Source organism: Phyllobates terribilis, unplaced genomic scaffold (assembly GCF_046119375.1).
Source record: "Phyllobates terribilis strain yellow unplaced genomic scaffold, ASM4611937v1 Scaffold_169__1_contigs__length_4117513, whole genome shotgun sequence".
Lineage (NCBI taxonomy): Eukaryota > Metazoa > Chordata > Amphibia > Anura > Dendrobatidae > Phyllobates > Phyllobates terribilis.
In genome coordinates this window covers 3,650,820-3,677,302 of record NW_027362929.1, presented here as the reverse complement: position 1 = coordinate 3,677,302, position 26,483 = coordinate 3,650,820, and the positions used below count along the sequence as shown (strand labels likewise).

General features: G+C 45.4%; 19 non-coding genes and 2 pseudogenes across 19 annotated transcripts; all 21 read left to right on the top strand.

Moving 5' to 3' along the window:
- Positions 1–480: 480 nt before the first annotated feature.
- LOC141209603 (U2 spliceosomal RNA) lies at positions 481–671 on the top strand. The gene has a single exon (XR_012279796.1). It is a non-coding gene; the product is annotated as a U2 spliceosomal RNA (small nuclear RNA).
- Positions 672–1,793: 1,122 nt separating this feature from the next.
- LOC141209601 (U2 spliceosomal RNA) lies at positions 1,794–1,984 on the top strand. Its single transcript, XR_012279794.1, has one exon. It is a non-coding gene; the product is annotated as a U2 spliceosomal RNA (small nuclear RNA).
- A 1,119-nt stretch (positions 1,985–3,103) lies between these two features.
- LOC141209600 (U2 spliceosomal RNA) lies at positions 3,104–3,294 on the top strand. The gene has a single exon (XR_012279793.1). It is a non-coding gene; the product is annotated as a U2 spliceosomal RNA (small nuclear RNA).
- Positions 3,295–4,415: 1,121 nt separating this feature from the next.
- Positions 4,416–4,606, top strand: LOC141210139 (U2 spliceosomal RNA). The gene has a single exon (XR_012280316.1). It is a non-coding gene; the product is annotated as a U2 spliceosomal RNA (small nuclear RNA).
- A 1,119-nt stretch (positions 4,607–5,725) lies between these two features.
- On the top strand, positions 5,726–5,916 carry LOC141209599 (U2 spliceosomal RNA). Its single transcript, XR_012279792.1, has one exon. It is a non-coding gene; the product is annotated as a U2 spliceosomal RNA (small nuclear RNA).
- A 1,121-nt stretch (positions 5,917–7,037) lies between these two features.
- Positions 7,038–7,228, top strand: LOC141210177 (U2 spliceosomal RNA). Its single transcript, XR_012280353.1, has one exon. It is a non-coding gene; the product is annotated as a U2 spliceosomal RNA (small nuclear RNA).
- A 1,119-nt stretch (positions 7,229–8,347) lies between these two features.
- LOC141208396 (U2 spliceosomal RNA) lies at positions 8,348–8,538 on the top strand. Its single transcript, XR_012278626.1, has one exon. It is a non-coding gene; the product is annotated as a U2 spliceosomal RNA (small nuclear RNA).
- A 1,120-nt stretch (positions 8,539–9,658) lies between these two features.
- LOC141209598 (U2 spliceosomal RNA) lies at positions 9,659–9,849 on the top strand. Its single transcript, XR_012279791.1, has one exon. It is a non-coding gene; the product is annotated as a U2 spliceosomal RNA (small nuclear RNA).
- Positions 9,850–10,966: 1,117 nt separating this feature from the next.
- LOC141209597 (U2 spliceosomal RNA) lies at positions 10,967–11,157 on the top strand. Its single transcript, XR_012279790.1, has one exon. It is a non-coding gene; the product is annotated as a U2 spliceosomal RNA (small nuclear RNA).
- Positions 11,158–12,277: 1,120 nt separating this feature from the next.
- On the top strand, positions 12,278–12,468 carry LOC141210004 (U2 spliceosomal RNA). The gene has a single exon (XR_012280186.1). It is a non-coding gene; the product is annotated as a U2 spliceosomal RNA (small nuclear RNA).
- A 1,117-nt stretch (positions 12,469–13,585) lies between these two features.
- Positions 13,586–13,776, top strand: LOC141209596 (U2 spliceosomal RNA). The gene has a single exon (XR_012279789.1). It is a non-coding gene; the product is annotated as a U2 spliceosomal RNA (small nuclear RNA).
- A 1,124-nt stretch (positions 13,777–14,900) lies between these two features.
- Positions 14,901–15,091, top strand: LOC141209595 (U2 spliceosomal RNA). The gene has a single exon (XR_012279788.1). It is a non-coding gene; the product is annotated as a U2 spliceosomal RNA (small nuclear RNA).
- Positions 15,092–16,211: 1,120 nt separating this feature from the next.
- On the top strand, positions 16,212–16,402 carry LOC141209594 (U2 spliceosomal RNA). The gene has a single exon (XR_012279787.1). It is a non-coding gene; the product is annotated as a U2 spliceosomal RNA (small nuclear RNA).
- A 1,121-nt stretch (positions 16,403–17,523) lies between these two features.
- Positions 17,524–17,714, top strand: LOC141209593 (U2 spliceosomal RNA). The gene has a single exon (XR_012279786.1). It is a non-coding gene; the product is annotated as a U2 spliceosomal RNA (small nuclear RNA).
- Positions 17,715–18,834: 1,120 nt separating this feature from the next.
- LOC141210458 (U2 spliceosomal RNA) lies at positions 18,835–19,025 on the top strand. Its single transcript, XR_012280626.1, has one exon. It is a non-coding gene; the product is annotated as a U2 spliceosomal RNA (small nuclear RNA).
- A 1,121-nt stretch (positions 19,026–20,146) lies between these two features.
- On the top strand, positions 20,147–20,262 carry LOC141210814 (U2 spliceosomal RNA; annotated as a pseudogene).
- Positions 20,263–20,786: 524 nt separating this feature from the next.
- On the top strand, positions 20,787–20,967 carry LOC141210549 (U2 spliceosomal RNA; annotated as a pseudogene).
- A 1,121-nt stretch (positions 20,968–22,088) lies between these two features.
- LOC141209957 (U2 spliceosomal RNA) lies at positions 22,089–22,279 on the top strand. The gene has a single exon (XR_012280142.1). It is a non-coding gene; the product is annotated as a U2 spliceosomal RNA (small nuclear RNA).
- Positions 22,280–23,398: 1,119 nt separating this feature from the next.
- On the top strand, positions 23,399–23,589 carry LOC141209220 (U2 spliceosomal RNA). Its single transcript, XR_012279422.1, has one exon. It is a non-coding gene; the product is annotated as a U2 spliceosomal RNA (small nuclear RNA).
- Positions 23,590–24,710: 1,121 nt separating this feature from the next.
- On the top strand, positions 24,711–24,901 carry LOC141209592 (U2 spliceosomal RNA). The gene has a single exon (XR_012279785.1). It is a non-coding gene; the product is annotated as a U2 spliceosomal RNA (small nuclear RNA).
- A 1,120-nt stretch (positions 24,902–26,021) lies between these two features.
- On the top strand, positions 26,022–26,212 carry LOC141209590 (U2 spliceosomal RNA). Its single transcript, XR_012279783.1, has one exon. It is a non-coding gene; the product is annotated as a U2 spliceosomal RNA (small nuclear RNA).
- The last annotated feature ends 271 nt before the right edge of the window (positions 26,213–26,483 follow it).

Genomic DNA, 26,483 nt, shown 5'->3' with positions numbered 1-26,483 from the left:
ATTCAGCCATCCAGGTATCCCGCCTGCAGTAGACGGAATGTGGCAATGGAACGCTGGCTGCGCGTGTCATAATAGGCTCTGAGCCTTTATATACCTGCGCACAGCAGCAGCCACCTTCAGTCTGCTGCTGGACAGCCAGCAGCAGCAGCAGCAGGAGAGGTAATTAATCAGCAACCCTCCTGCTAAGGGTAGACAGCTGCTCGTTCCACCCCCCCCCCCCGCCTTAATTGGTTCTCCTCCCTTCCAACGGTGTTGAGGCGGGTGGGAACAGCCGGGGGTTGAGGGTACTGTGCTAAAAGAGGTGGAGTTATGCAGATCTAAAACGCGTGGATTGCAGCAGCAGCAAGCCGAAAAGTGCAGGCATGTGAGGGATCTAGAGGTTGACAGCATGTCTTCTTAACGGGAGTCCAGGTGGCCATCTCCACAAATGGACTTTTCAGAATCCTTGGGTGGCACCGTAGTCGGAAACCAATTCTGGTTATCGCTTCTCGGCCTTTTGGCTAAGATCAAGTGTAGTATCTGTTCTTATCAGTTTAATATCTGATACGTCCCCTATCTGGGGACCATATATTAAATGGATTTTTAGAACAGGGAGATGGAAAAAGAGCTTGCTCTGTCCACTCCACGCATTGACCTGGTATTGCAGTATCTCCAGGACCGGTGCACCCCTTCTTTAATGCAGTTTCTAAAATCAGAAAGAATTGAATTCAATGCTTTTTGTTCATTTTGCTTGTTTGTCGGATTTTGGGATGGACTCTTTGGCTTTGCTTTTCTTCTCCTCATTGGATTTTTCATGTTAAAAGTTGCAGAAGCCAGATGACAAGCTCATTTTGGTTCAACTTCAGCAACTGTGCATTGCATTGCCATGTAATGTAATGTAATGCAATGCTATCTATCTAGCTCTCCCTCTATACTTCCTTTTGGATAAACAGACATATTAGGCAAGCATTTTGGAGCTTTCACCTAAATAACTACAGGTGGTGAGATAAGCTGCACAATATAATTGACCTTTCAGTATATTGTTGCACACACACCATCTATTTAGCAAATGCCCTTGTTATCAACAGCAGCCTTTTAAACTCACCTGAGCTAACAGGTATGTGAGCTGGTTACTCTGCTGCGCTTAAAATTTCTTTTTTGGTTTGCTACAATGCCTTTTCTGAAACGTTGTCTCCCTCTGCTGGAACACTGACTTCTTTCATTTAATGCCTGCAGAATATAAAAGAGAAACCAACCTAAAAAGTTTGGTTGATTAGTCTGTGGCATTCTTTTAAACTGTTGCTTATGGCGGTCTCTGTGAGCTTCTCAGTGACATTCAGCCATCCAGGTATCCCGCCTGCAGTAGACGGAATGTGGCAATGGAACGCTGGCTGCGCGTGTCATAATAGGCTCTGAGCCTTTATATACCTGCGCACAGCAGCAGCCACCTTCAGTCTGCTGCTGGACAGCCAGCAGCAGCAGCAGCAGGAGAGGTAATTAATCAGCAACCCTCCTGCTAAGGGTAGACAGCTGCTCGTTCCACCCCCCCCCCCTGCCTTAATTGGTTCTCCTCCCTTCCAACGGTGTTGAGGCGGGTGGGAACAGCCGGGGGTTGAGGGTACTGTGCTAAAAGAGGTGGAGTTATGCAGATCTAAAACGCGTGGATTGCAGCAGCAGCAAGCCGAAAAGTGCAGGCATGTGAGGGATCTAGAGGTTGACAGCATGTCTTCTTAACGGGAGTCCAGGTGGCCATCTCCACAAATGGACTTTTCAGAATCCTTGGGTGGCACCGTAGTCGGAAACCAATTCTGGTTATCGCTTCTCGGCCTTTTGGCTAAGATCAAGTGTAGTATCTGTTCTTATCAGTTTAATATCTGATACGTCCCCTATCTGGGGACCATATATTAAATGGATTTTTAGAACAGGGAGATGGAAAAAGAGCTTGCTCTGTCCACTCCACGCATTGACCTGGTATTGCAGTATCTCCAGGACCGGTGCACCCCTTCTTTAATGCAGTTTCTAAAATCAGAAAGAATTGAATTCAATGCTTTTTGTTCATTTTGCTTGTTTGTCGGATTTTGGGATGGACTCTTTGGCTTTGCTTTTCTTCTCCTCATTGGATTTTTCATGTTAAAAGTTGCAGAAGCCAGATGACAAGCTCATTTTGGTTCAACTTCAGCAACTGTGCATTGCATTGCCATGTAATGTAATGTAATGCAATGCTATCTATCTAGCTCTCCCTCTATACTTCCTTTTGGATAAACAGACATATTAGGCAAGCATTTTGGAGCTTTCACCTAAATAACTACAGGTGGTGAGATAAGCTGCACAATATAATTGACCTTTCAGTATATTGTTGCACACACACCATCTATTTAGCAAATGCCCTTGTTATCAACAGCAGCCTTTTAAACTCACCTGAGCTAACAGGTATGTGAGCTGGTTACTCTGCTGTGCTTAAAATTTCTTTTTTGGTTTGCTACAATGCCTTTTCTGAAACGTTGTCTCCCTCTGCTGGAACACTGACTTCTTTCATTTAATGCCTGCAGACTATAAAAGAGAAACCAACCCAAAAAGTTTGGTTGATTAGTCTGTGGCATTCTTTTAAACTGTTGCTTATGGCGGTCTCTGTGAGCTTCTCAGTGACATTCAGCCATCCAGGTATCCCGCCTGCAGTAGACGGAATGTGGCAATGGAACGCTGGCTGCGCGTGTCATAATAGGCTCTGAGCCTTTATATACCTGCGCACAGCAGCAGCCACCTTCAGTCTGCTGCTGGACAGCCAGCAGCAGCAGCAGCAGGAGAGGTAATTAATCAGCAACCCTCCTGCTAAGGGTAGACAGCTGCTCGTTCCACCCCCCCCCGCCTTAATTGGTTCTCCTCCCTTCCAACGGTGTTGAGGCGGGTGGGAACAGCCGGGGGTTGAGGGTACTGTGCTAAAAGAGGTGGAGTTATGCAGATCTAAAACGCGTGGATTGCAGCAGCAGCAAGCCGAAAAGTGCAGGCATGTGAGGGATCTAGAGGTTGACAGCATGTCTTCTTAACGGGAGTCCAGGTGGCCATCTCCACAAATGGACTTTTCAGAATCCTTGGGTGGCACCGTAGTCGGAAACCAATTCTGGTTATCGCTTCTCGGCCTTTTGGCTAAGATCAAGTGTAGTATCTGTTCTTATCAGTTTAATATCTGATACGTCCCCTATCTGGGGACCATATATTAAATGGATTTTTAGAACAGGGAGATGGAAAAAGAGCTTGCTCTGTCCACTCCACGCATTGACCTGGTATTGCAGTATCTCCAGGACCGGTGCACCCCTTCTTTAATGCAGTTTCTAAAATCAGAAAGAATTGAATTCAATGCTTTTTGTTCATTTTGCTTGTTTGTCGGATTTTGGGATGGACTCTTTGGCTTTGCTTTTCTTCTCCTCATTGGATTTTTCATGTTAAAAGTTGCAGAAGCCAGATGACAAGCTCATTTTGGTTCAACTTCAGCAACTGTGCATTGCATTGCCATGTAATGTAATGTAATGCAATGCTATCTATCTAGCTCTCCCTCTATACTTCCTTTTGGATAAACAGACATATTAGGCAAGCATTTTGGAGCTTTCACCTAAATAACTACAGGTGGTGAGATAAGCTGCACAATATAATTGACCTTTCAGTATATTGTTGCACACACACCATCTATTTAGCAAATGCCCTTGTTATCAACAGCAGCCTTTTAAACTCACCTGAGCTAACAGGTATGTGAGCTGGTTACTCTGCTGCGCTTAAAATTTCTTTTTTGGTTTGCTACAATGCCTTTTCTGAAACGTTGTCTCCCTCTGCTGGAACACTGACTTCTTTCATTTAATGCCTGCAGAATATAAAAGAGAAACCAACCCAAAAAGTTTGGTTGATTAGTCTGTGGCATTCTTTTAAACTGTTGCTTATGGCGGTCTCTGTGAGCTTCTCAGTGACATTCAGCCATCCAGGTATCCCGCCTGCAGTAGACGGAATGTGGCAATGGAACGCTGGCTGCGCGTGTCATAATAGGCTCTGAGCCTTTATATACCTGCGCACAGCAGCAGCCACCTTCAGTCTGCTGCTGGACAGCCAGCAGCAGCAGCAGCAGGAGAGGTAATTAATCAGCAACCCTCCTGCTAAGGGTAGACAGCTGCTCGTTCCACCACCCCCCCCGCCTTAATTGGTTCTCCTCCCTTCCAACGGTGTTGAGGCGGGTGGGAACAGCCGGGGGTTGAGGGTACTGTGCTAAAAGAGGTGGAGTTATGCAAATCTAAAACGCGTGGATTGCAGCAGCAGCAAGCCGAAAAGTGCAGGCATGTGAGGGATCTAGAGGTTGACAGCATGTCTTCTTAACGGGAGTCCAGGTGGCCATCTCCACAAATGGACTTTTCAGAATCCTTGGGTGGCACCGTAGTCGGAAACCAATTCTGGTTATCGCTTCTCGGCCTTTTGGCTAAGATCAAGTGTAGTATCTGTTCTTATCAGTTTAATATCTGATACGTCCCCTATCTGGGGACCATATATTAAATGGATTTTTAGAACAGGGAGATGGAAAAAGAGCTTGCTCTGTCCACTCCACACATTGACCTGGTATTGCAGTATCTCCAGGACCGGTGCACCCCTTCTTTAATGCAGTTTCTAAAATCAGAAAGAATTGAATTCAATGCTTTTTGTTCATTTTGCTTGTTTGTCGGATTTTTGGATGGACTCTTTGGCTTTGCTTTTCTTCTCCTCATTGGATTTTTCATGTTAAAAGTTGCAGAAGCCAGATGACAAGCTCATTTTGGTTCAACTTCAGCAACTGTGCATTGCATTGCCATGTAATGTAATGTAATGCAATGCTATCTATCTAGCTCTCCCTCTATACTTCCTTTTGGATAAACAGACATATTAGGCAAGCATTTTGGAGCTTTCACCTAAATAACTACAGGTGGTGAGATAAGCTGCACAATATAATTGACCTTTCAGTATATTGTTGCACACACACCATCTATTTAGCAAATGCCCTTGTTATCAACAGCAGCCTTTTAAACTCACCTGAGCTAACAGGTATGTGAGCTGGTTACTCTGCTGCGCTTAAAATTTCTTTTTTGGTTTGCTACAATGCCTTTTCTGAAACGTTGTCTCCCTCTGCTGGAACACTGACTTCTTTCATTTAATGCCTGCAGACTATAAAAGAGAAACCAACCCAAAAAGTTTGGTTGATTAGTCTGTGGCATTCTTTTAAACTGTTGCTTATGGCGGTCTCTGTGAGCTTCTCAGTGACATTCAGCCATCCAGGTATCCCGCCTGCAGTAGACGGAATGTGGCAATGGAACGCTGGCTGCGCGTGTCATAATAGGCTCTGAGCCTTTATATACCTGCGCACAGCAGCAGCCACCTTCAGTCTGCTGCTGGACAGCCAGCAGCAGCAGCAGCAGGAGAGGTAATTAATCAGCAACCCTCCTGCTAAGGGTAGACAGCTGCTCGTTCCACCCCCCCCCGCCTTAATTGGTTCTCCTCCCTTCCAACGGTGTTGAGGCGGGTGGGAACAGCCGGGGGTTGAGGGTACTGTGCTAAAAGAGGTGGAGTTATGCAGATCTAAAACGCGTGGATTGCAGCAGCAGCAAGCCGAAAAGTGCAGGCATGTGAGGGATCTAGAGGTTGACAGCATGTCTTCTTAACGGGAGTCCAGGTGGCCATCTCCACAAATGGACTTTTCAGAATCCTTGGGTGGCACCGTAGTCGGAAACCAATTCTGGTTATCGCTTCTCGGCCTTTTGGCTAAGATCAAGTGTAGTATCTGTTCTTATCAGTTTAATATCTGATACGTCCCCTATCTGGGGACCATATATTAAATGGATTTTTAGAACAGGGAGATGGAAAAAGAGCTTGCTCTGTCCACTCCACGCATTGACCTGGTATTGCAGTATCTCCAGGACCGGTGCACCCCTTCTTTAATGCAGTTTCTAAAATCAGAAAGAATTGAATTCAATGCTTTTTGTTCATTTTGCTTGTTTGTCGGATTTTGGGATGGACTCTTTGGCTTTGCTTTTCTTCTCCTCATTGGATTTTTCATGTTAAAAGTTGCAGAAGCCAGATGACAAGCTCATTTTGGTTCAACTTCAGCAACTGTGCATTGCATTGCCATGTAATGTAATGTAATGCAATGCTATCTATCTAGCTCTCCCTCTATACTTCCTTTTGGATAAACAGACATATTAGGCAAGCATTTTGGAGCTTTCACCTAAATAACTACAGGTGGTGAGATAAGCTGCACAATATAATTGACCTTTCAGTATATTGTTGCACACACACCATCTATTTAGCAAATGCCCTTGTTATCAACAGCAGCCTTTTAAACTCACCTGAGCTAACAGGTATGTGAGCTGGTTACTCTGCTGCGCTTAAAATTTCTTTTTTGGTTTGCTACAATGCCTTTTCTGAAACGTTGTCTCCCTCTGCTGGAACACTGACTTCTTTCATTTAATGCCTGCAGACTATAAAAGAGAAACCAACCCAAAAAGTTTGGTTGATTAGTCTGTGGCATTCTTTTAAACTGTTGCTTATGGCGGTCTCTGTGAGCTTCTCAGTGACATTCAGCCATCCAGGTATCCCGCCTGCAGTAGACGGAATGTGGCAATGGAACGCTGGCTGCGCGTGTCATAATAGGCTCTGAGCCTTTATATACCTGCGCACAGCAGCAGCCACCTTCAGTCTGCTGCTGGACAGCCAGCAGCAGCAGCAGCAGAAGAGGTAATTAATCAGCAACCCTCCTGCTAAGGGTAGACAGCTGCTCGTTCCACCCCCCCCCCCGCCTTAATTGGTTCTCCTCCCTTCCAACGGTGTTGAGGCGGGTGGGAACAGCCGGGGGTTGAGGGTACTGTGCTAAAAGAGGTGGAGTTATGCAGATCTAAAACGCGTGGATTGCAGCAGCAGCAAGCCGAAAAGTGCAGGCATGTGAGGGATCTAGAGGTTGACAGCATGTCTTCTTAACGGGAGTCCAGGTGGCCATCTCCACAAATGGACTTTTCAGAATCCTTGGGTGGCACCGTAGTCGGAAACCAATTCTGGTTATCGCTTCTCGGCCTTTTGGCTAAGATCAAGTGTAGTATCTGTTCTTATCAGTTTAATATCTGATACGTCCCCTATCTGGGGACCATATATTAAATGGATTTTTAGAACAGGGAGATGGAAAAAGAGCTTGCTCTGTCCACTCCACGCATTGACCTGGTATTGCAGTATCTCCAGGACCCGTGCACCCTTCTTTAATGCAGTTTCTAAAATCAGAAAGAATTGAATTCAATGCTTTTTGTACATTTTGCTTGTTTGTCGGATTTTGGGATGGACTCTTTGGCTTTGCTTTTCTTCTCCTCATTGGATTTTTCATGTTAAAAGTTGCAGAAGCCAGATGACAAGCTCATTTTGGTTCAACTTCAGCAACTGTGCATTGCATTGCCATGTAATGTAATGTAATGCAATGCTATCTATCTAGCTCTCCCTCTATACTTCCTTTTGGATAAACAGACATATTAGGCAAGCATTTTGGAGCTTTCACCTAAATAACTACAGGTGGTGAGATAAGCTGCACAATATAATTGACCTTTCAGTATATTGTTGCACACACACCATCTATTTAGCAAATGCCCTTGTTATCAACAGCAGCCTTTTAAACTCACCTGAGCTAACAGGTATGTGAGCTGGTTACTCTGCTGCGCTTAAAATTTCTTTTTTGGTTTGCTACAATGCCTTTTCTGAAACGTTGTCTCCCTCTGCTGGAACACTGACTTCTTTCATTTAATGCCTGCAGACTATAAAAGAGAAACCAACCCAAAAAGTTTGGTTGATTAGTCTGTGGCATTCTTTTAAACTGTTGCTTATGGCGGTCTCTGTGAGCTTCTCAGTGACATTCAGCCATCCAGGTATCCCGACTGCAGTAGACGGAATGTGGCAATGGAACGCTGGCTGCGCGTGTCATAATAGGCTCTGAGCCTTTATATACCTGCGCACAGCAGCAGCCACCTTCAGTCTGCTGCTGGACAGCCAGCAGCAGCAGCAGCAGGAGAGGTAATTAATCAGCAACCCTCCTGCTAAGGGTAGACAGCAGCTCGTTCCACCTCCCCCCCACCTTAATTGGTTCTCCTCCCTTCCAACGGTGTTGAGGCGGGTGGGAACAGCCGGGGGTTGAGGGTACTGTGCTAAAAGAGGTGGAGTTATGCAGATCTAAAACGCGTGGATTGCAGCAGCAGCAAGCCGAAAAGTGCAGGCATGTGAGGGATCTAGAGGTTGACAGCATGTCTTCTTAACGGGAGTCCAGGTGGCCATCTCCACAAATGGACTTTTCAGAATCCTTGGGTGGCACCGTAGTCGGAAACCAATTCTGGTTATCGCTTCTCGGCCTTTTGGCTAAGATCAAGTGTAGTATCTGTTCTTATCAGTTTAATATCTGATACGTCCCCTATCTGGGGACCATATATTAAATGGATTTTTTGAACAGGGAGATGGAAAAAGAGCTTGCTCTGTCCACTCCACGCATTGACCTGGTATTGCAGTATCTCCAGGACCGGTGCACCCCTTCTTTAATGCAGTTTCTAAAATCAGAAAGAATTGAATTCAATGCTTTTTGTTCATTTTGCTTGTTTGTCGGATTTTGGGGTGGACTCTTTGGCTTTGCTTTTCTTCTCCTCATTGGATTTTTCATGTTAAAAGTTGCAGAAGCCAGATGACAAGCTCATTTTGGTTCAACTTCAGCAACTGTGCATTGCATTGCCATGTAATGTAATGTAATGCAATGCTATCTATCTAGCTCTCCCTCTATACTTCCTTTTGGATAAACAGACATATTAGGCAAGCATTTTGGAGCTTTCACCTAAATAACTACAGGTGGTGAGATAAGCTGCACAATATAATTGACCTTTCAGTATATTGTTGCACACACACCATCTATTTAGCAAATGCCCTTGTTATCAACAGCAGCCTTTTAAACTCACCTGAGCTAACAGGTATGTGAGCTGGTTACTCTGCTGCGCTTAAAATTTCTTTTTTGGTTTGCTACAATGCCTTTTCTGAAACGTTGTCTCCCTCTGCTGGAACACTGACTTCTTTCATTTAATGCCTGCAGACTATAAAAGAGAAACCAACCCAAAAAGTTTGGTTGATTAGTCTGTGGCATTCTTTTAAACTGTTGCTTATGGCGGTCTCTGTGAGCTTCTCAGTGACATTCAGCCATCCAGGTATCCCGCCTGCAGTAGACGGAATGTGGCAATGGAACGCTGGCTGCGCGTGTCATAATAGGCTCTGAGCCTTTATATACCTGCGCACAGCAGCAGCCACCTTCAGTCTGCTGCTGGACAGCCAGCAGCAGCAGCAGCAGGAGAGGTAATTAATCAGCAACCCTCCTGCTAAGGGTAGACAGCTGCTCGTTCCACCCCCCCCCCGCCTTAATTGGTTCTCCTCCCTTCCAACGGTGTTGAGGCGGGTGGGAACAGCCGGGGGTTGAGGGTACTGTGCTAAAAGAGGTGGAGTTATGCAGATCTAAAACGCGTGGATTGCAGCAGCAGCAAGCCGAAAAGTGCAGGCATGTGAGGGATCTAGAGGTTGACAGCATGTCTTCTTAACGGGAGTCCAGGTGGCCATCTCCACAAATGGACTTTTCAGAATCCTTGGGTGGCACCGTAGTCGGAAACCAATTCTGGTTATCGCTTCTCGGCCTTTTGGCTAAGATCAAGTGTAGTATCTGTTCTTATCAGTTTAATATCTGATACGTCCCCTATCTGGGGACCATATATTAAATGGATTTTTAGAACAGGGAGATGGAAAAAGAGCTTGCTCTGTCCACTCCACGCATTGACCTGGTATTGCAGTATCTCCAGGACCGGTGCACCCCTTCTTTAATGCAGTTTCTAAAATCAGAAAGAATTGAATTCAATGCTTTTTGTTCATTTTGCTTGTTTGTCGGATTTTGGGATGGACTCTTTGGCTTTGCTTTTCTTCTCCTCATTGGATTTTTCATGTTAAAAGTTGCAGAAGCCAGATGACAAGCTCATTTTGGTTCAACTTCAGCAACTGTGCATTGCATTGCCATGTAATGTAATGTAATGCAATGCTATCTATCTAGCTCTCCCTCTATACTTCCTTTTGGATAAACAGACATATTAGGCAAGCATTTTGGAGCTTTCACCTAAATAACTACAGGTGGTGAGATAAGCTGCACAATATAATTGACCTTTCAGTATATTGTTGCACACACACCATCTATTTAGCAAATGCCCTTGTTATCAACAGCAGCCTTTTAAACTCACCTGAGCTAACAGGTATGTGAGCTGGTTACTCTGCTGCGCTTAAAATTTCTTTTTTGGTTTGCTACAATGCCTTTTCTGAAACGTTGTCTCCCTCTGCTGGAACACTGACTTCTTTCATTTAATGCCTGCAGACTATAAAAGAGAAACCAACCCAAAAAGTTTGGTTGATTAGTCTGTGGCATTCTTTTAAACTGTTGCTTATGGCGGTCTCTGTGAGCTTCTCAGTGACATTCAGCCATCCAGGTATCCCGCCTGCAGTAGACGGAATGTGGCAATGGAACGCTGGCTGCGCGTGTCATAATAGGCTCTGAGCCTTTATATACCTGCGCACAGCAGCAGCCACCTTCAGTCTGCTGCTGGACAGCCAGCAGCAGCAGCAGGAGAGGTAATTAATCAGCAACCCTCCTGCTAAGGGTAGACAGCTGCTCGTTCCACCCCCCCCCCGCCTTAATTGGTTCTCCTCCCTTCCAACGGTGTTGAGGCGGGTGGGAACAGCCGGGGGTTGAGGGTACTGTGCTAAAAGAGGTGGAGTTATGCAGATCTAAAACGCGTGGATTGCAGCAGCAGCAAGCCGAAAAGTGCAGGCATGTGAGGGATCTAGAGGTTGACAGCATGTCTTCTTAACGGGAGTCCAGGTGGCCATCTCCACAAATGGACTTTTCAGAATCCTTGGGTGGCACCGTAGTCGGAAACCAATTCTGGTTATCGCTTCTCGGCCTTTTGGCTAAGATCAAGTGTAGTATCTGTTCTTATCAGTTTAATATCTGATACGTCCCCTATCTGGGGACCATATATTAAATGGATTTTTAGAACAGGGAGATGGAAAAAGAGCTTGCTCTGTCCACTCCACGCATTGACCTGGTATTGCAGTATCTCCAGGACCGGTGCACCCCTTCTTTAATGCAGTTTCTAAAATCAGAAAGAATTGAATTCAATGCTTTTTGTTCATTTTGCTTGTTTGTCGGATTTTGGGGTGGACTCTTTGGCTTTGCTTTTCTTCTCCTCATTGGATTTTTCATGTTAAAAGTTGCAGAAGCCAGATGACAAGCTCATTTTGGTTCAACTTCAGCAACTGTGCATTGCATTGCCATGTAATGTAATGTAATGCAATGCTATCTATCTAGCTCTCCCTCTATACTTCCTTTTGGATAAACAGACATATTAGGCAAGCATTTTGGAGCTTTCACCTAAATAACTACAGGTGGTGAGATAAGCTGCACAATATAATTGACCTTTCAGTATATTGTTGCACACACACCATCTATTTAGCAAATGCCCTTGTTATCAACAGCAGCCTTTTAAACTCACCTGAGCTAACAGGTATGTGAGCTGGTTACTCTGCTGCGCTTAAAATTTCTTTTTTGGTTTGCTACAATGCCTTTTCTGAAACGTTGTCTCCCTCTGCTGGAACACTGACTTCTTTCATTTAATGCCTGCAGACTATAAAAGAGAAACCAACCCAAAAAGTTTGGTTGATTAGTCTGTGGCATTCTTTTAAACTGTTGCTTATGGCGGTCTCTGTGAGCTTCTCAGTGACATTCAGCCATCCAGGTATCCCGCCTGCAGTAGACGGAATGTGGCAATGGAACGCTGGCTGCGCGTGTCATAATAGGCTCTGAGCCTTTATATACCTGCGCACAGCAGCAGCCACCTTCAGTCTGCTGCTGGACAGCCAGCAGCAGCAGCAGCAGGAGAGGTAATTAATCAGCAACCCTCCTGCTAAGGGTAGACAGCTGCTCGTTCCACCCCCCCCCCGCCTTAATTGGTTCTCCTCCCTTCCAACGGTGTTGAGGCGGGTGGGAACAGCCGGGGGTTGAGGGTACTGTGCTAAAAGAGGTGGAGTTATGCAGATCTAAAACGCGTGGATTGCAGCAGCAGCAAGCCGAAAAGTGCAGGCATGTGAGGGATCTAGAGGTTGACAGCATGTCTTCTTAACGGGAGTCCAGGTGGCCATCTCCACAAATGGACTTTTCAGAATCCTTGGGTGGCACCGTAGTCGGAAACCAATTCTGGTTATCGCTTCTCGGCCTTTTGGCTAAGATCAAGTGTAGTATCTGTTCTTATCAGTTTAATATCTGATACGTCCCCTATCTGGGGACCATATATTAAATGGATTTTTAGAACAGGGAGATGGAAAAAGAGCTTGCTCTGTCCACTCCACGTATTGACCTGGTATTGCAGTATCTCCAGGACCGGTGCACCCCTTCTTTAATGCAGTTTCTAAAATCAGAAAGAATTGAATTCAATGCTTTTTGTTCATTTTGCTTGTTTGTCGGATTTTGGGATGGACTCTTTGGCTTTGCTTTTCTTCTCCTCATTGGATTTTTCATGCTAAAAGTTGCAGAAGCCAGATGACAAGCTCATTTTGGTTCAACTTCAGCAACTGTGCATTGCATTGCCATGTAATGTAATGTAATGCAATGCTATCTATCTAGCTCTCCCTCTATACTTCCTTTTGGATAAACAGACATATTAGGCAAGCATTTTGGAGCTTTCACCTAAATAACTACAGGTGGTGAGATAAGCTGCACAATATAATTGACCTTTCAGTATATTGTTGCACACACACCATCTATTTAGCAAATGCCCTTGTTATCAACAGCAGCCTTTTAAACTCACCTGAGCTAACAGGTATGTGAGCTGGTTACTCTGCTGCGCTTAAAATTTCTTTTTTGGTTTGCTACAATGCCTTTTCTGAAACGTTGTCTCCCTCTGCTGGAACACTGACTTCTTTCATTTAATGCCTGCAGACTATAAAAGAGAAACCAACCCAAAAAGTTTGGTTGATTAGTCTGTGGCATTCTTTTAAACTGTTGCTTATGGCGGTCTCTGTGAGCTTCTCAGTGACATTCAGCCATCCAGGTATCCCGCCTGCAGTAGACGGAATGTGGCAATGGAACGCTGGCTGCGCGTGTCATAATAGGCTCTGAGCCTTTATATACCTGCGCACAGCAGCAGCCACCTTCAGTCTGCTGCTGGACAGCCAGCAGCAGCAGCAGGAGAGGTAATTAATCAGCAACCCTCCTGCTAAGGGTAGACAGCTGCTCGTTCCACCCCCCCCCCGCCTTAATTGGTTCTCCTCCCTTCCAACGGTGTTGAGGCGGGTGGGAACAGCCGGGGGTTGAGGGTACTGTGCTAAAAGAGGTGGAGTTATGCAGATCTAAAACGCGTGGATTGCAGCAGCAGCAAGCCGAAAAGTGCAGGCATGTGAGGGATCTAGAGGTTGACAGCATGTCTTCTTAACGGGAGTCCAGGTGGCCATCTCCACAAATGGACTTTTCAGAATCCTTGGGTGGCACCGTAGTCGGAAACCAATTCTGGTTATCGCTTCTCGGCCTTTTGGCTAAGATCAAGTGTAGTATCTGTTCTTATCAGTTTAATATCTGATACGTCCCCTATCTGGGGACCATATATTAAATGGATTTTTAGAACAGGGAGATGGAAAAAGAGCTTGCTCTGTCCACTCCACGCATTGACCTGGTATTGCAGTATCTCCAGGACCGGTGCACCCCTTCTTTAATGCAGTTTCTAAAATCAGAAAGAATTGAATTCAATGCTTTTTGTTCATTTTGCTTGTTTGTCGGATTTTGGGGTGGACTCTTTGGCTTTGCTTTTCTTCTCCTCATTGGATTTTTCATGTTAAAAGTTGCAGAAGCCAGATGACAAGCTCATTTTGGTTCAACTTCAGCAACTGTGCATTGCATTGCCATGTAATGTAATGTAATGCAATGCTATCTATCTAGCTCTCCCTCTATACTTCCTTTTGGATAAACAGACATATTAGGCAAGCATTTTGGAGCTTTCACCTAAATAACTACAGGTGGTGAGATAAGCTGCACAATATAATTGACCTTTCAGTATATTGTTGCACACACACCATCTATTTAGCAAATGCCCTTGTTATCAACAGCAGCCTTTTAAACTCACCTGAGCTAACAGGTATGTGAGCTGGTTACTCTGCTGCGCTTAAAATTTCTTTTTTGGTTTGCTACAATGCCTTTTCTGAAACGTTGTCTCCCTCTGCTGGAACACTGACTTCTTTCATTTAATGCCTGCAGACTATAAAAGAGAAACCAACCCAAAAAGTTTGGTTGATTAGTCTGTGGCATTCTTTTAAACTGTTGCTTATGGCGGTCTCTGTGAGCTTCTCAGTGACATTCAGCCATCCAGGTATCCCGCCTGCAGTAGACGGAATGTGGCAATGGAACGCTGGCTGCGCGTGTCATAATAGGCTCTGAGCCTTTATATACCTGCGCACAGCAGCAGCCACCTTCAGTCTGCTGCTGGACAGCCAGCAGCAGCAGCAGCAGGAGAGGTAATTAATCAGCAACCCTCCTGCTAAGGGTAGACAGCTGCTCGTTCCACCCCCCCCCCCCCCGCCTTAATTGGTTCTCCTCCCTTCCAATGGTGTTGAGGCGGGTGGGAACAGCCGGGGGTTGAGGGTACTGTGCTAAAAGAGGTGGAGTTATGCAGATCTAAAACGCGTGGATTGCAGCAGCAGCAAGCCGAAAAGTGCAGGCATGTGAGGGATCTAGAGGTTGACAGCATGTCTTCTTAACGGGAGTCCAGGTGGCCATCTCCACAAATGGACTTTTCAGAATCCTTGGGTGGCACCGTAGTCGGAAACCAATTCTGGTTATCGCTTCTCGGCCTTTTGGCTAAGATCAAGTGTAGTATCTGTTCTTATCAGTTTAATATCTGATACGTCCCCTATCTGGGGACCATATATTAAATGGATTTTTAGAACAGGGAGATGGAAAAAGAGCTTGCTCTGTCCACTCCACGCATTGACCTGGTATTGCAGTATCTCCAGGACCGGTGCACCCCTTCTTTAATGCAGTTTCTAAAATCAGAAAGAATTGAATTCAATGCTTTTTGTTCATTTTGCTTGTTTGTCGGATTTTGGGATGGACTCTTTGGCTTTGCTTTTCTTCTCCTCATTGGATTTTTCATGTTAAAAGTTGCAGAAGCCAGATGACAAGCTCATTTTGGTTCAACTTCAGCAACTGTGCATTGCATTGCCATGTAATGTAATGTAATGCAATGCTATCTATCTAGCTCTCCCTCTATACTTCCTTTTGGATAAACAGACATATTAGGCAAGCATTTTGGAGCTTTCACCTAAATAACTACAGGTGGTGAGATAAGCTGCACAATATAATTGACCTTTCAGTATATTGTTGCACACACACCATCTATTTAGCAAATGCCCTTGTTATCAACAGCAGCCTTTTAAACTCACCTGAGCTAACAGGTATGTGAGCTGGTTACTCTGCTGTGCTTAAAATTTCTTTTTTGGTTTGCTACAATGCCTTTTCTGAAACGTTGTCTCCCTCTGCTGGAACACTGACTTCTTTCATTTAATGCCTGCAGACTATAAAAGAGAAACCAACCCAAAAAGTTTGGTTGATTAGTCTGTGGCATTCTTTTAAACTGTTGCTTATGGCGGTCTCTGTGAGCTTCTCAGTGACATTCAGCCATCCAGGTATCCCGCCTGCAGTAGACGGAATGTGGCAATGGAACGCTGGCTGCGCGTGTCATAATAGGCTCTGAGCCTTTATATACCTGCGCACAGCAGCAGCCACCTTCAGTCTGCTGCTGGACAGCCAGCAGCAGCAGCAGCAGGAGAGGTAATTAATCAGCAACCCTCCTGCTAAGGGTAGACAGCTGCTCGTTCCACCCCCCCCCCGCCTTAATTGGTTCTCCTCCCTTCCAACGGTGTTGAGGCGGGTGGGAACAGCCGGGGGTTGAGGGTACTGTGCTAAAAGAGGTGGAGTTATGCAGATCTAAAACGCGTGGATTGCAGCAGCAGCAAGCCGAAAAGTGCAGGCATGTGAGGGATCTAGAGGTTGACAGCATGTCTTCTTAACGGGAGTCCAGGTGGCCATCTCCACAAATGGACTTTTCAGAATCCTTGGGTGGCACCGTAGTCGGAAACCAATTCTGGTTATCGCTTCTCGGCCTTTTGGCTAAGATCAAGTGTAGTATCTGTTCTTATCAGTTTAATATCTGATACGTCCCCTATCTGGGGACCATATATTAAATGGATTTTTAGAACAGGGAGATGGAAAAAGAGCTTGCTCTGTCCACTCCACGCATTGACCTGGTATTGCAGTATCTCCAGGACCGGTGCACCCCTTCTTTAATGCAGTTTCTAAAATCAGAAAGAATTGAATTCAATGCTTTTTGTTCATTTTGCTTGTTTGTCGGATTTTGGGGTGGACTCTTTGGCTTTGCTTTTCTTCTCCTCATTGGATTTTTCATGTTAAAAGTTGCAGAAGCCAGATGACAAGCTCATTTTGGTTCAACTTCAGCAACTGTGCATTGCATTGCCATGTAATGTAATGTAATGCAATGCTATCTATCTAGCTCTCCCTCTATACTTCCTTTTGGATAAACAGACATATTAGGCAAGCATTTTGGAGCTTTCACCTAAATAACTACAGGTGGTGAGATAAGCTGCACAATATCATTGACCTTTCAGTATATTGTTGCACACACACCATCTATTTAGCAAATGCCCTTGTTATCAACAGCAGCCTTTTAAACTCACCTGAGCTAACAGGTATGTGAGCTGGTTACTCTGCTGCGCTTAAAATTTCTTTTTTGGTTTGCTACAATGCCTTTTCTGAAACGTTGTCTCCCTCTGCTGGAACACTGACTTCTTTCATTTAATGCCTGCAGACTATAAAAGAGAAACCAACCCAAAAAGTTTGGTTGATTAGTCTGTGGCATTCTTTTAAACTGTTGCTTATGGCGGTCTCTGTGAGCTTCTCAGTGACATTCAGCCATCCAGGTATCCCGCCTGCAGTAGACGGAATGTGGCAATGGAACGCTGGCTGCGCGTGTCATAATAGGCTCTGAGCCTTTATATACCTGCGCACAGCAGCAGCCACCTTCAGTCTGCTGCTGGACAGCCAGCAGCAGCAGCAGCAGGAGAGGTAATTAATCAGCAACCCTCCTGCTAAGGGTAGACAGCTGCTCGTTCCACCCCCCCCCCCGCCTTAATTGGTTCTCCTCCCTTCCAACGGTGTTGAGGCGGGTGGGAACAGCCGGGGGTTGAGGGTACTGTGCTAAAAGAGGTGGAGTTATGCAGATCTAAAACGCGTGGATTGCAGCAGCAGCAAGCCGAAAAGTGCAGGCATGTGAGGGATCTAGAGGTTGACAGCATGTCTTCTTAACGGGAGTCCAGGTGGCCATCTCCACAAATGGACTTTTCAGAATCCTTGGGTGGCACCGTAGTCGGAAACCAATTCTGGTTATCGCTTCTCGGCCTTTTGGCTAAGATCAAGTGTAGTATCTGTTCTTATCAGTTTAATATCTGATACGTCCCCTATCTGGGGACCATATATTAAATGGATTTTTAGAACAGGGAGATGGAAAAAGAGCTTGCTCTGTCCACTCCACGCATTGACCTGGTATTGCAGTATCTCCAGGACCGGTGCACCCCTTCTTTAATGCAGTTTCTAAAATCAGAAAGAATTGAATTCAATGCTTTTTGTTCATTTTGCTTGTTTGTCGGATTTTGGGATGGACTCTTTGGCTTTGCTTTTCTTCTCCTCATTGGATTTTTCATGTTAAAAGTTGCAGAAGCCAGATGACAAGCTCATTTTGGTTCAACTTCAGCAACTGTGCATTGCATTGCCATGTAATGTAATGTAATGCAATGCTATCTATCTAGCTCTCCCTCTATACTTCCTTTTGGATAAACAGACATATTAGGCAAGCATTTTGGAGCTTTCACCTAAATAACTACAGGTGGTGAGATAAGCTGCACAATATAATTGACCTTTCAGTATATTGTTGCACACACACCATCTATTTAGCAAATGCCCTTGTTATCAACAGCAGCCTTTTAAACTCACCTGAGCTAACAGGTATGTGAGCTGGTTACTCTGCTGCGCTTAAAATTTCTTTTTTGGTTTGCTACAATGCCTTTTCTGAAACGTTGTCTCCCTCTGCTGGAACACTGACTTCTTTCATTTAATGCCTGCAGACTATAAAAGAGAAACCAACCCAAAAAGTTTGGTTGATTAGTCTGTGGCATTCTTTTAAACTGTTGCTTATGGCGGTCTCTGTGAGCTTCTCAGTGACATTCAGCCATCCAGGTATCCCGCCTGCAGTAGACGGAATGTGGCAATGGAACGCTGGCTGCGCGTGTCATAATAGGCTCTGAGCCTTTATATACCTGCGCACAGCAGCAGCCACCTTCAGTCTGCTGCTGGACAGCCAGCAGCAGCAGCAGCAGGAGAGGTAATTAATCAGCAACCCTCCTGCTAAGGGTAGACAGCTGCTCGTTCCACCCCCCCCCCGCCTTAATTGGTTCTCCTCCCTTCCAACGGTGTTAAGGCGGGTGGGAACAGCCGGGGGTTGAGGGTACTGTGCTAAAAGAGGTGGAGTTATGCAGATCTAAAACGCGTGGATTGCAGCAGCAGCAAGCCGAAAAGTGCAGGCATGTGAGGGATCTAGAGGTTGACAGCATGTCTTCTTAACGGGAGTCCAGGTGGCCATCTCCACAAATGGACTTTTCAGAATCCTTGGGTGGCACCGTAGTCGGAAACCAATTCTGGTTATCGCTTCTCGGCCTTTTGGCTAAGATCAAGTGCAGTATCTGTTCTTATCAGTTTAATATCTGATACGTCCCCTATCTGGGGACCATATATTAAATGGATTTTTAGAACAGGGAGATGGAAAAAGAGCTTGCTCTGTCCACTCCACGCAATGACCTGGTATTGCAGTATCTCCAGGACCGGTGCACCCCTTCTTTAATGCAGTTTCTAAAATCAGAAAGAATTGAATTCAATGCTTTTTGTTCATTTTGCTTGTTTGTCGGATTTTGGGATGGACTCTTTGGCTTTGCTTTTCTTCTCCTCATTGGATTTTTCATGTTAAAAGTTGCAGAAGCCAGATGACAAGCTCATTTTGGTTCAACTTCAGCAACTGTGCATTGCATTGCCATGTAATGTAATGTAATGCAATGCTATCTATCTAGCTCTCCCTCTATACTTCCTTTTGGATAAACAGACATATTAGGCAAGCATTTTGGAGCTTTCACCTAAATAACTACAGGTGGTGAGATAAGCTGCACAATATAATTGACCTTTCAGTATATTGTTGCACACACACCATCTATTTAGCAAATGCCCTTGTTATCAACAGCAGCCTTTTAAACTCACCTGAGCTAACAGGTTTGTGAGCTGGTTACTCTGCTGCGCTTAAAATTTCTTTTTTGGTTTGCTACAATGCCTTTTCTGAAACGTTGTCTCCCTCTGCTGGAACACTGACTTCTTTCATTTAATGCCTGCAGACTATAAAAGAGAAACCAACCCAAAAAGTTTGGTTGATTAGTCTGTGGCATTCTTTTAAACTGTTGCTTATGGTGGTCTCTGTGAGCTTCTCAGTGACATTCAGCCATCCAGGTATCCCGCCTGCAGTAGACGGAATGTGGCAATGGAACGCTGGCTGCGCGTGTCATAATAGGCTCTGAGCCTTTATATACCTGCGCACAGCAGCAGCCACCTTCAGTCTGCTGCTGGACAGCCAGCAGCAGCAGCAGCAGGAAAGGTAATTAATCAGCAACCCTCCTGCTAAGGGTAGACAGCTGCTCGTTCCACCCCCCCCCCCGCCTTAATTGGTTCTCCTCCCTTCCAACGGTGTTGAGGCGGGTGGGAACAGCCGGGGGTTGAGGGTACTGTGCTAAAAGAGGTGGAGTTATGCAGATCTAAAACGCGTGGATTGCAGCAGCAGCAAGCCGAAAAGTGCAGGCATGTGAGGGATCTAGAGGTTGACAGCATGTCTTCTTAACGGGAGTCCAGGTGGCCATGTCCACAAATGGACTTTTCAGAATCCTTGGGTGGCACCGTAGTCGGAAACCAATTCTGGTTATCGCTTCTCGGCCTTTTGGCTAAGATCTAGTGTAGTATCTTTTGAAAAGGCAGTTTTGTCCTTGGGCTGCCCTAGTAAATTGATGCATATTACACACTGGTTTGGTGCACTTGTTAGTACGCCAGGTGGCTCATAGAGTTATCTGATGGAAAACATGGCCCTCCAGGATCGAAGTCTCTAGGCTGGGTAAGTGTGAGGGCTTTGGAGCAATGTGCCCCAGGAGTAGGCGCCCTGGTGGGAGTCCAAGCTTACTGGGACTGGGAACCCCAGAAAGACTTGGCTTCGTAGCACGCCGCACCTTTGCCAATCATACTTTCTGAGCAACCCCCCCTATTCCTGGCCTCCGGGCTAGGAAGGGGAATTTTTATAAACCCGGTCGGAGGTCCGGTCAGCTTTGGGCTGAGAAACCAACACAGGCTCCAGCTCCACTAGGGTGGCAGCCTAGATGGAAGCTGGGAGCACGAAAACGGCTCTTCTCCGGCTTCGGCTAGGGAGAGCATCGGAGATCCCTGACCCTCGCTGTGGCCTTCTGGCTCGGAGGGATGGGGATGGTTTATTGGGGACCCTCTCCTCCGGGAAGGGTCCACATGAATCCTCGCCTCGTGCGCTGTTTTGGTGTGACTTCGGTCACATTTTTCAGTGCCTTGGATGCAGCTTCAATCAAAAATCTGTTCTTATCAGTTTAATATCTGATACGTCCCCTATCTGGGGACCATATATTAAATGGATTTTTAGAAGAGGGAGATGGAAAAAGAGCTTGCTCTGTCCACTCCACGTATTGACCTGGTATTGCAGTATCTCCAGGACCGGTGCACCCCTTCTTTAATGCAGTTTCTAAAATCAGAAAGAATTGAATTCAATGCTTTTTGTTCATTTTGCTTGTTTGTCGGATTTTGGGATGGACTCTTTGGCTTTGCTTTTCTTCTCCTCATTGGATTTTTCATGTTAAAAGTTGCAGAAGCCAGATGACAAGCTCATTTTGGTTCAACTTCAGCAACTGTGCATTGCATTGCCATGTAATGTAATGTAATGCAATGCTATCTATCTAGCTCTCCCTCTATACTTCCTTTTGGATAAACAGACATATTAGGCAAGCATTTTGGAGCTTTCACCTAAATAACTACAGGTGGTGAGATAAGCTGCACAATATAATTGACCTTTCAGTATATTGTTGCACACACACCATCTATTTAGCAAATGCCCTTGTTATCAACAGCAGCCTTTTAAACTCACCTGAGCTAACAGGTATGTGAGCTGGTTACTCTGCTGCGCTTAAAATTTCTTTTTTGGTTTGCTACAATGCCTTTTCTGAAACGTTGTCTCCCTCTGCTGGAACACTGACTTCTTTCATTTAATGCCTGCAGACTATAAAAGAGAAACCAACCCAAAAAGTTTGGTTGATTAGTCTGTGGCATTCTTTTAAACTGTTGCTTATGGCGGTCTCTGTGAGCTTCTCAGTGACATTCAGCCATCCAGGTATCCCGCCTGCAGTAGACGGAATGTGTCAATGGAACGCTGGCTGCGCGTGTCATAATAGGCTCTGAGCCTTTATATACCTGCGCACAGCAGCAGCCACCTTCAGTCTGCTGCTGGACAGCCAGCAGCAGCAGCAGCAGGAGAGGTAATTAATCAGCAACCCTCCTGCTAAGGGTAGACAGCTGCTCGTTCCACCCCCCCCCCCGCCTTAATTGGTTCTCCTCCCTTCCAACGGTGTTGAGGCGGGTGGGAACAGCCGGGGGTTGAGGGTACTGTGCTAAAAGAGGTGGAGTTATGCAGATCTAAAACGCGTGGATTGCAGCAGCAGCAAGCCGAAAAGTGCAGGCATGTGAGGGATCTAGAGGTTGACAGCATGTCTTCTTAACGGGAGTCCAGGTGGCCATCTCCACAAATGGACTTTTCAGAATCCTTGGGTGGCACCGTAGTCGGAAACCAATTCTGGTTATCGCTTCTCGGCCTTTTGGCTAAGATCAAGTGTAGTATCTGTTCTTATCAGTTTAATATCTGATACGTCCCCTATCTGGGGACCATATATTAAATGGATTTTTAGAACAGGGAGATGTAAAAAGAGCTTGCTCTGTCCACTCCACGCATTGACCTGGTATTGCAGTATCTCCAGGACCGGTGCACCCCTTCTTTAATGCAGTTTCTAAAATCAGAAAGAATTGAATTCAATGCTTTTTGTTCATTTTGCTTGTTTGTCGGATTTTGGGATGGACTCTTTGGCTTTGCTTTTCTTCTCCTCATTGGATTTTTCATGTTAAAAGTTGCAGAAGCCAGATGACAAGCTCATTTTGGTTCAACTTCAGCAACTGTGCATTGCATTGCCATGTAATGTAATGTAATGCAATGCTATCTATCTAGCTCTCCCTCAATACTTCCTTTTGGATAAACAGACATATTAGGCAAGCATTTTGGAGCTTTCACCTAAATAACTACAGGTGGTGAGATAAGCTGCACAATATAATTGACCTTTCAGTATATTGTTGCACACACACCATCTATTTAGCAAATGCCCTTGTTATCAACAGCAGCCTTTTAAACTCACCTGAGCTAACAGGTATGTGAGCTGGTTACTCTGCTGCGCTTAAAATTTCTTTTTTGGTTTGCTACAATGCCTTTTCTGAAACGTTGTCTCCCTCTGCTGGAACACTGACTTCTTTCATTTAATGCCTGCAGACTATAAAAGAGAAACCAACCCAAAAAGTTTGGTTGATTAGTCTGTGGCATTCTTTTAAACTGTTGCTTATGGCGGTCTCTGTGAGCTTCTCAGTGACATTCAGCCATCCAGGTATCCCGCCTGCAGTAGACGGAATGTGGCAATGGAACGCTGGCTGCGCGTGTCATAATAGGCTCTGAGCCTTTATATACCTGCGCACAGCAGCAGCCACCTTCAGTCTGCTGCTGGACAGCCAGCAGCAGCAGCAGCAGGAGAGGTAATTAATCAGCAACCCTCCTGCTAAGGGTAGACAGCTGCTCGTTCCACCCCCCCCCGCCTTAATTGGTTCTCCTCCCTTCCAACGGTGTTGAGGCGGGTGGGAACAGCCGGGGGTTGAGGGTACTGTGCTAAAAGAGGTGGAGCTATGCAGATCTAAAACGCGTGGATTGCAGCAGCAGCAAGCCGAAAAGTGCAGGCATGTGAGGGATCTAGAGGTTGACAGCATGTCTTCTTAACGGGAGTCCAGGTGGCCATCTCCACAAATGGACTTTTCAGAATCCTTGGGTGGCACCGTAGTCGGAAACCAATTCTGGTTATCGCTTCTCGGCCTTTTGGCTAAGATCAAGTGTAGTATCTGTTCTTATCAGTTTAATATCTGATACGTCCCCAATCTGGGGACCATATATTAAATGGATTTTTAGAACAGGGAGATGGAAAAAGAGCTTGCTCTGTCCACTCCACGCATTGACCTGGTATTGCAGTATCTCCAGGACCGGTGCACCCCTTCTTTAATGCAGTTTCTAAAATCAGAAAGAATTGAATTCAATGCTTTTTGTTCATTTTGCTTGTTTGTCGGATTTTGGGATGGACTCTTTGGCTTTGCTTTTCTTCTCCTCATTGGATTTTTCATGTTAAAAGTTGCAGAAGCCAGATGACAAGCTCATTTTGGTTCAACTTCAGCAACTGTGCATTGCATTGCCATGTAATGTAATGTAATGCAATGCTATCTATCTAGCTCTCCCTCTATACTTCCTTTTGGATAAACAGACATATTAGGCAAGCATTTTGGAGCTTTCACCTAAATAACTACAGGTGGTGAGATAAGCTGCACAATATAATTGACCTTTCAGTATATTGTTGCACACACACCATCTATTTAGCAAATGCCCTTGTTATCAACAGCAGCCTTTTAAACTCACCTGAGCTAACAGGTATGTGAGCTGGTTACTCTGCTGCGCTTAAAATTTCTTTTTTGGTTTGCTACAATGCCTTTTCTGAAACGTTGTCTCCCTCTGCTGGAACACTGACTTCTTTCATTTAATGCCTGCAGACTATAAAAGAGAAACCAACCCAAAAAGTTTGGTTGATTAGTCTGTGGCATTCTTTTAAACTGTTGCTTATGGCGGTCTCTGTGAGCTTCTCAGTGACATTCAGCCATCCAGGTATCCCGCCTGCAGTAGACGGAATGTGGCAATGGAACGCTGGCTGCGCGTGTCATAATAGGCTCTGAGCCTTTATATACCTGCGCACAGCAGCAGCCACCTTCAGTCTGCTGCTGGACAGCCAGCAGCAGCAGCAGCAGGAGAGGTAATTAATCAGCAACCCTCCTGCTAAGGGTAGACAGCTGCTCGTTCCACCCCCCCCCCCGCCTTAATTGGTTCTCCTCCCTTCCAACGGTGTTGAGGCGGGTGGGAACAGCCGGGGGTTGAGGGTACTGTGCTAAAAGAGGTGGAGTTATGCAGATCTAAATCGCGTGGATTGCAGCAGCAGCAAGCCGAAAAGTGCAGGCATGTGAGGGATCTAGAGGTTGACAGCATGTCTTCTTAACGGGAGTCCAGGTGGCCATCTCCACAAATGGACTTTTCAGAATCCTTGGGTGGCACCGTAGTCGGAAACCAATTCTGGTTATCGCTTCTCGGCCTTTTGGCTAAGATCAAGTGTAGTATCTGTTCTTATCAGTTTAATATCTGATACGTCCCCTATCTGGGGACCATATATTAAATGGATTTTTAGAACAGGGAGATGGAAAAAGAGCTTGCTCTGTCCACTCCACGCATTGACCTGGTATTGCAGTATCTCCAGGACCGGTGCACCCCTTCTTTAATGCAGTTTCTAAAATCAGAAAGAATTGAATTCAATGCTTTTTGTTCATTTTGCTTGTTTGTCGGATTTTGGGATGGACTCTTTGGCTTTGCTTTTCTTCTCCTCATTGGATTTTTCATGTTAAAAGTTGCAGAAGCCAGATGACAAGCTCATTTTGGTTCAACTTCAGCAACTGTGCATTGCATTGCCATGTAATGTAATGTAATGCAATGCTATCTATCTAGCTCTCCCTCTATACTTCCTTTTGGATAAACAGACATATTAGGCAAGCATTTTGGAGCTTTCACCTAAATAACTACAGGTGGTGAGATAAGCTGCACAATATAATTGACCTTTCAGTATATTGTTGCACACACACCATCTATTTAGCAAATGCCCTTGTTATCAACAGCAGCCTTTTAAACTCACCTGAGCTAACAGGTATGTGAGCTGGTTACTCTGCTGCGCTTAAAATTTCTTTTTTGGTTTGCTACAATGCCTTTTCTGAAACGTTGTCTCCCTCTGCTGGAACACTGACTTCTTTCATTTAATGCCTGCAGACTATAAAAGAGAAACCAACCCAAAAAGTTTGGTTGATTAGTCTGTGGCATTCTTTTAAACTGTTGCTTATGGCGGTCTCTGTGAGCTTCTCAGTGACATTCAGCCATCCAGGTATCCCGCCTGCAGTAGACGGAATGTGGCAATGGAACGCTGGCTGCGCGTGTCATAATAGGCTCTGAGCCTTTATATACCTGCGCACAGCAGCAGCCACCTTCAGTCTGCTGCTGGACAGCCAGTAGCAGCAGCAGCAGGAGAGGTAATTAATCAGCAACCCTCCTGCTAAGGGTAGACAGCTGCTCGTTCCACCCCCCCCCCGCCTTAATTGGTTCTCCTCCCTTCCAACGGTGTTGAGGCGGGTGGGAACAGCCGGGGGTTGAGGGTACTGTGCTAAAAGAGGTGGAGTTATGCAGATCTAAAACGCGTGGATTGCAGCAGCAGCAAGCCGAAAAGTGCAGGCATGTGAGGGATCTAGAGGTTGACAGCATGTCTTCTTAACGGGAGTCCAGGTGGCCATCTCCACAAATGGACTTTTCAGAATCCTTGGGTGGCACCGTAGTCGGAAACCAATTCTGGTTATCGCTTCTCGGCCTTTTGGCTAAGATCAAGTGTAGTATCTGTTCTTATCAGTTTAATATCTGATACGTCCCCTATCTGGGGACCATATATTAAATGGATTTTTAGAACAGGGAGATGGAAAAAGAGCTTGCTCTGTCCACTCCACGCATTGACCTGGTATTGCAGTATCTCCAGGACCGGTGCACCCCTTCTTTAATGCAGTTTCTAAAATCAGAAAGAATTGAATTCAATGCTTTTTGTTCATTTTGCTTGTTTGTCGGATTTTGGGATGGACTCTTTGGCTTTGCTTTTCTTCTCCTCATTGGATTTTTCATGTTAAAAGTTGCAGAAGCCAGATGACAAGCTCATTTTGGTTCAACTTCAGCAACTGTGCATTGCATTGCCATGTAATGTAATGTAATGCAATGCTATCTATCTAGCTCTCCCTCTATACTTCCTTTTGGATAAACAGACATATTAGG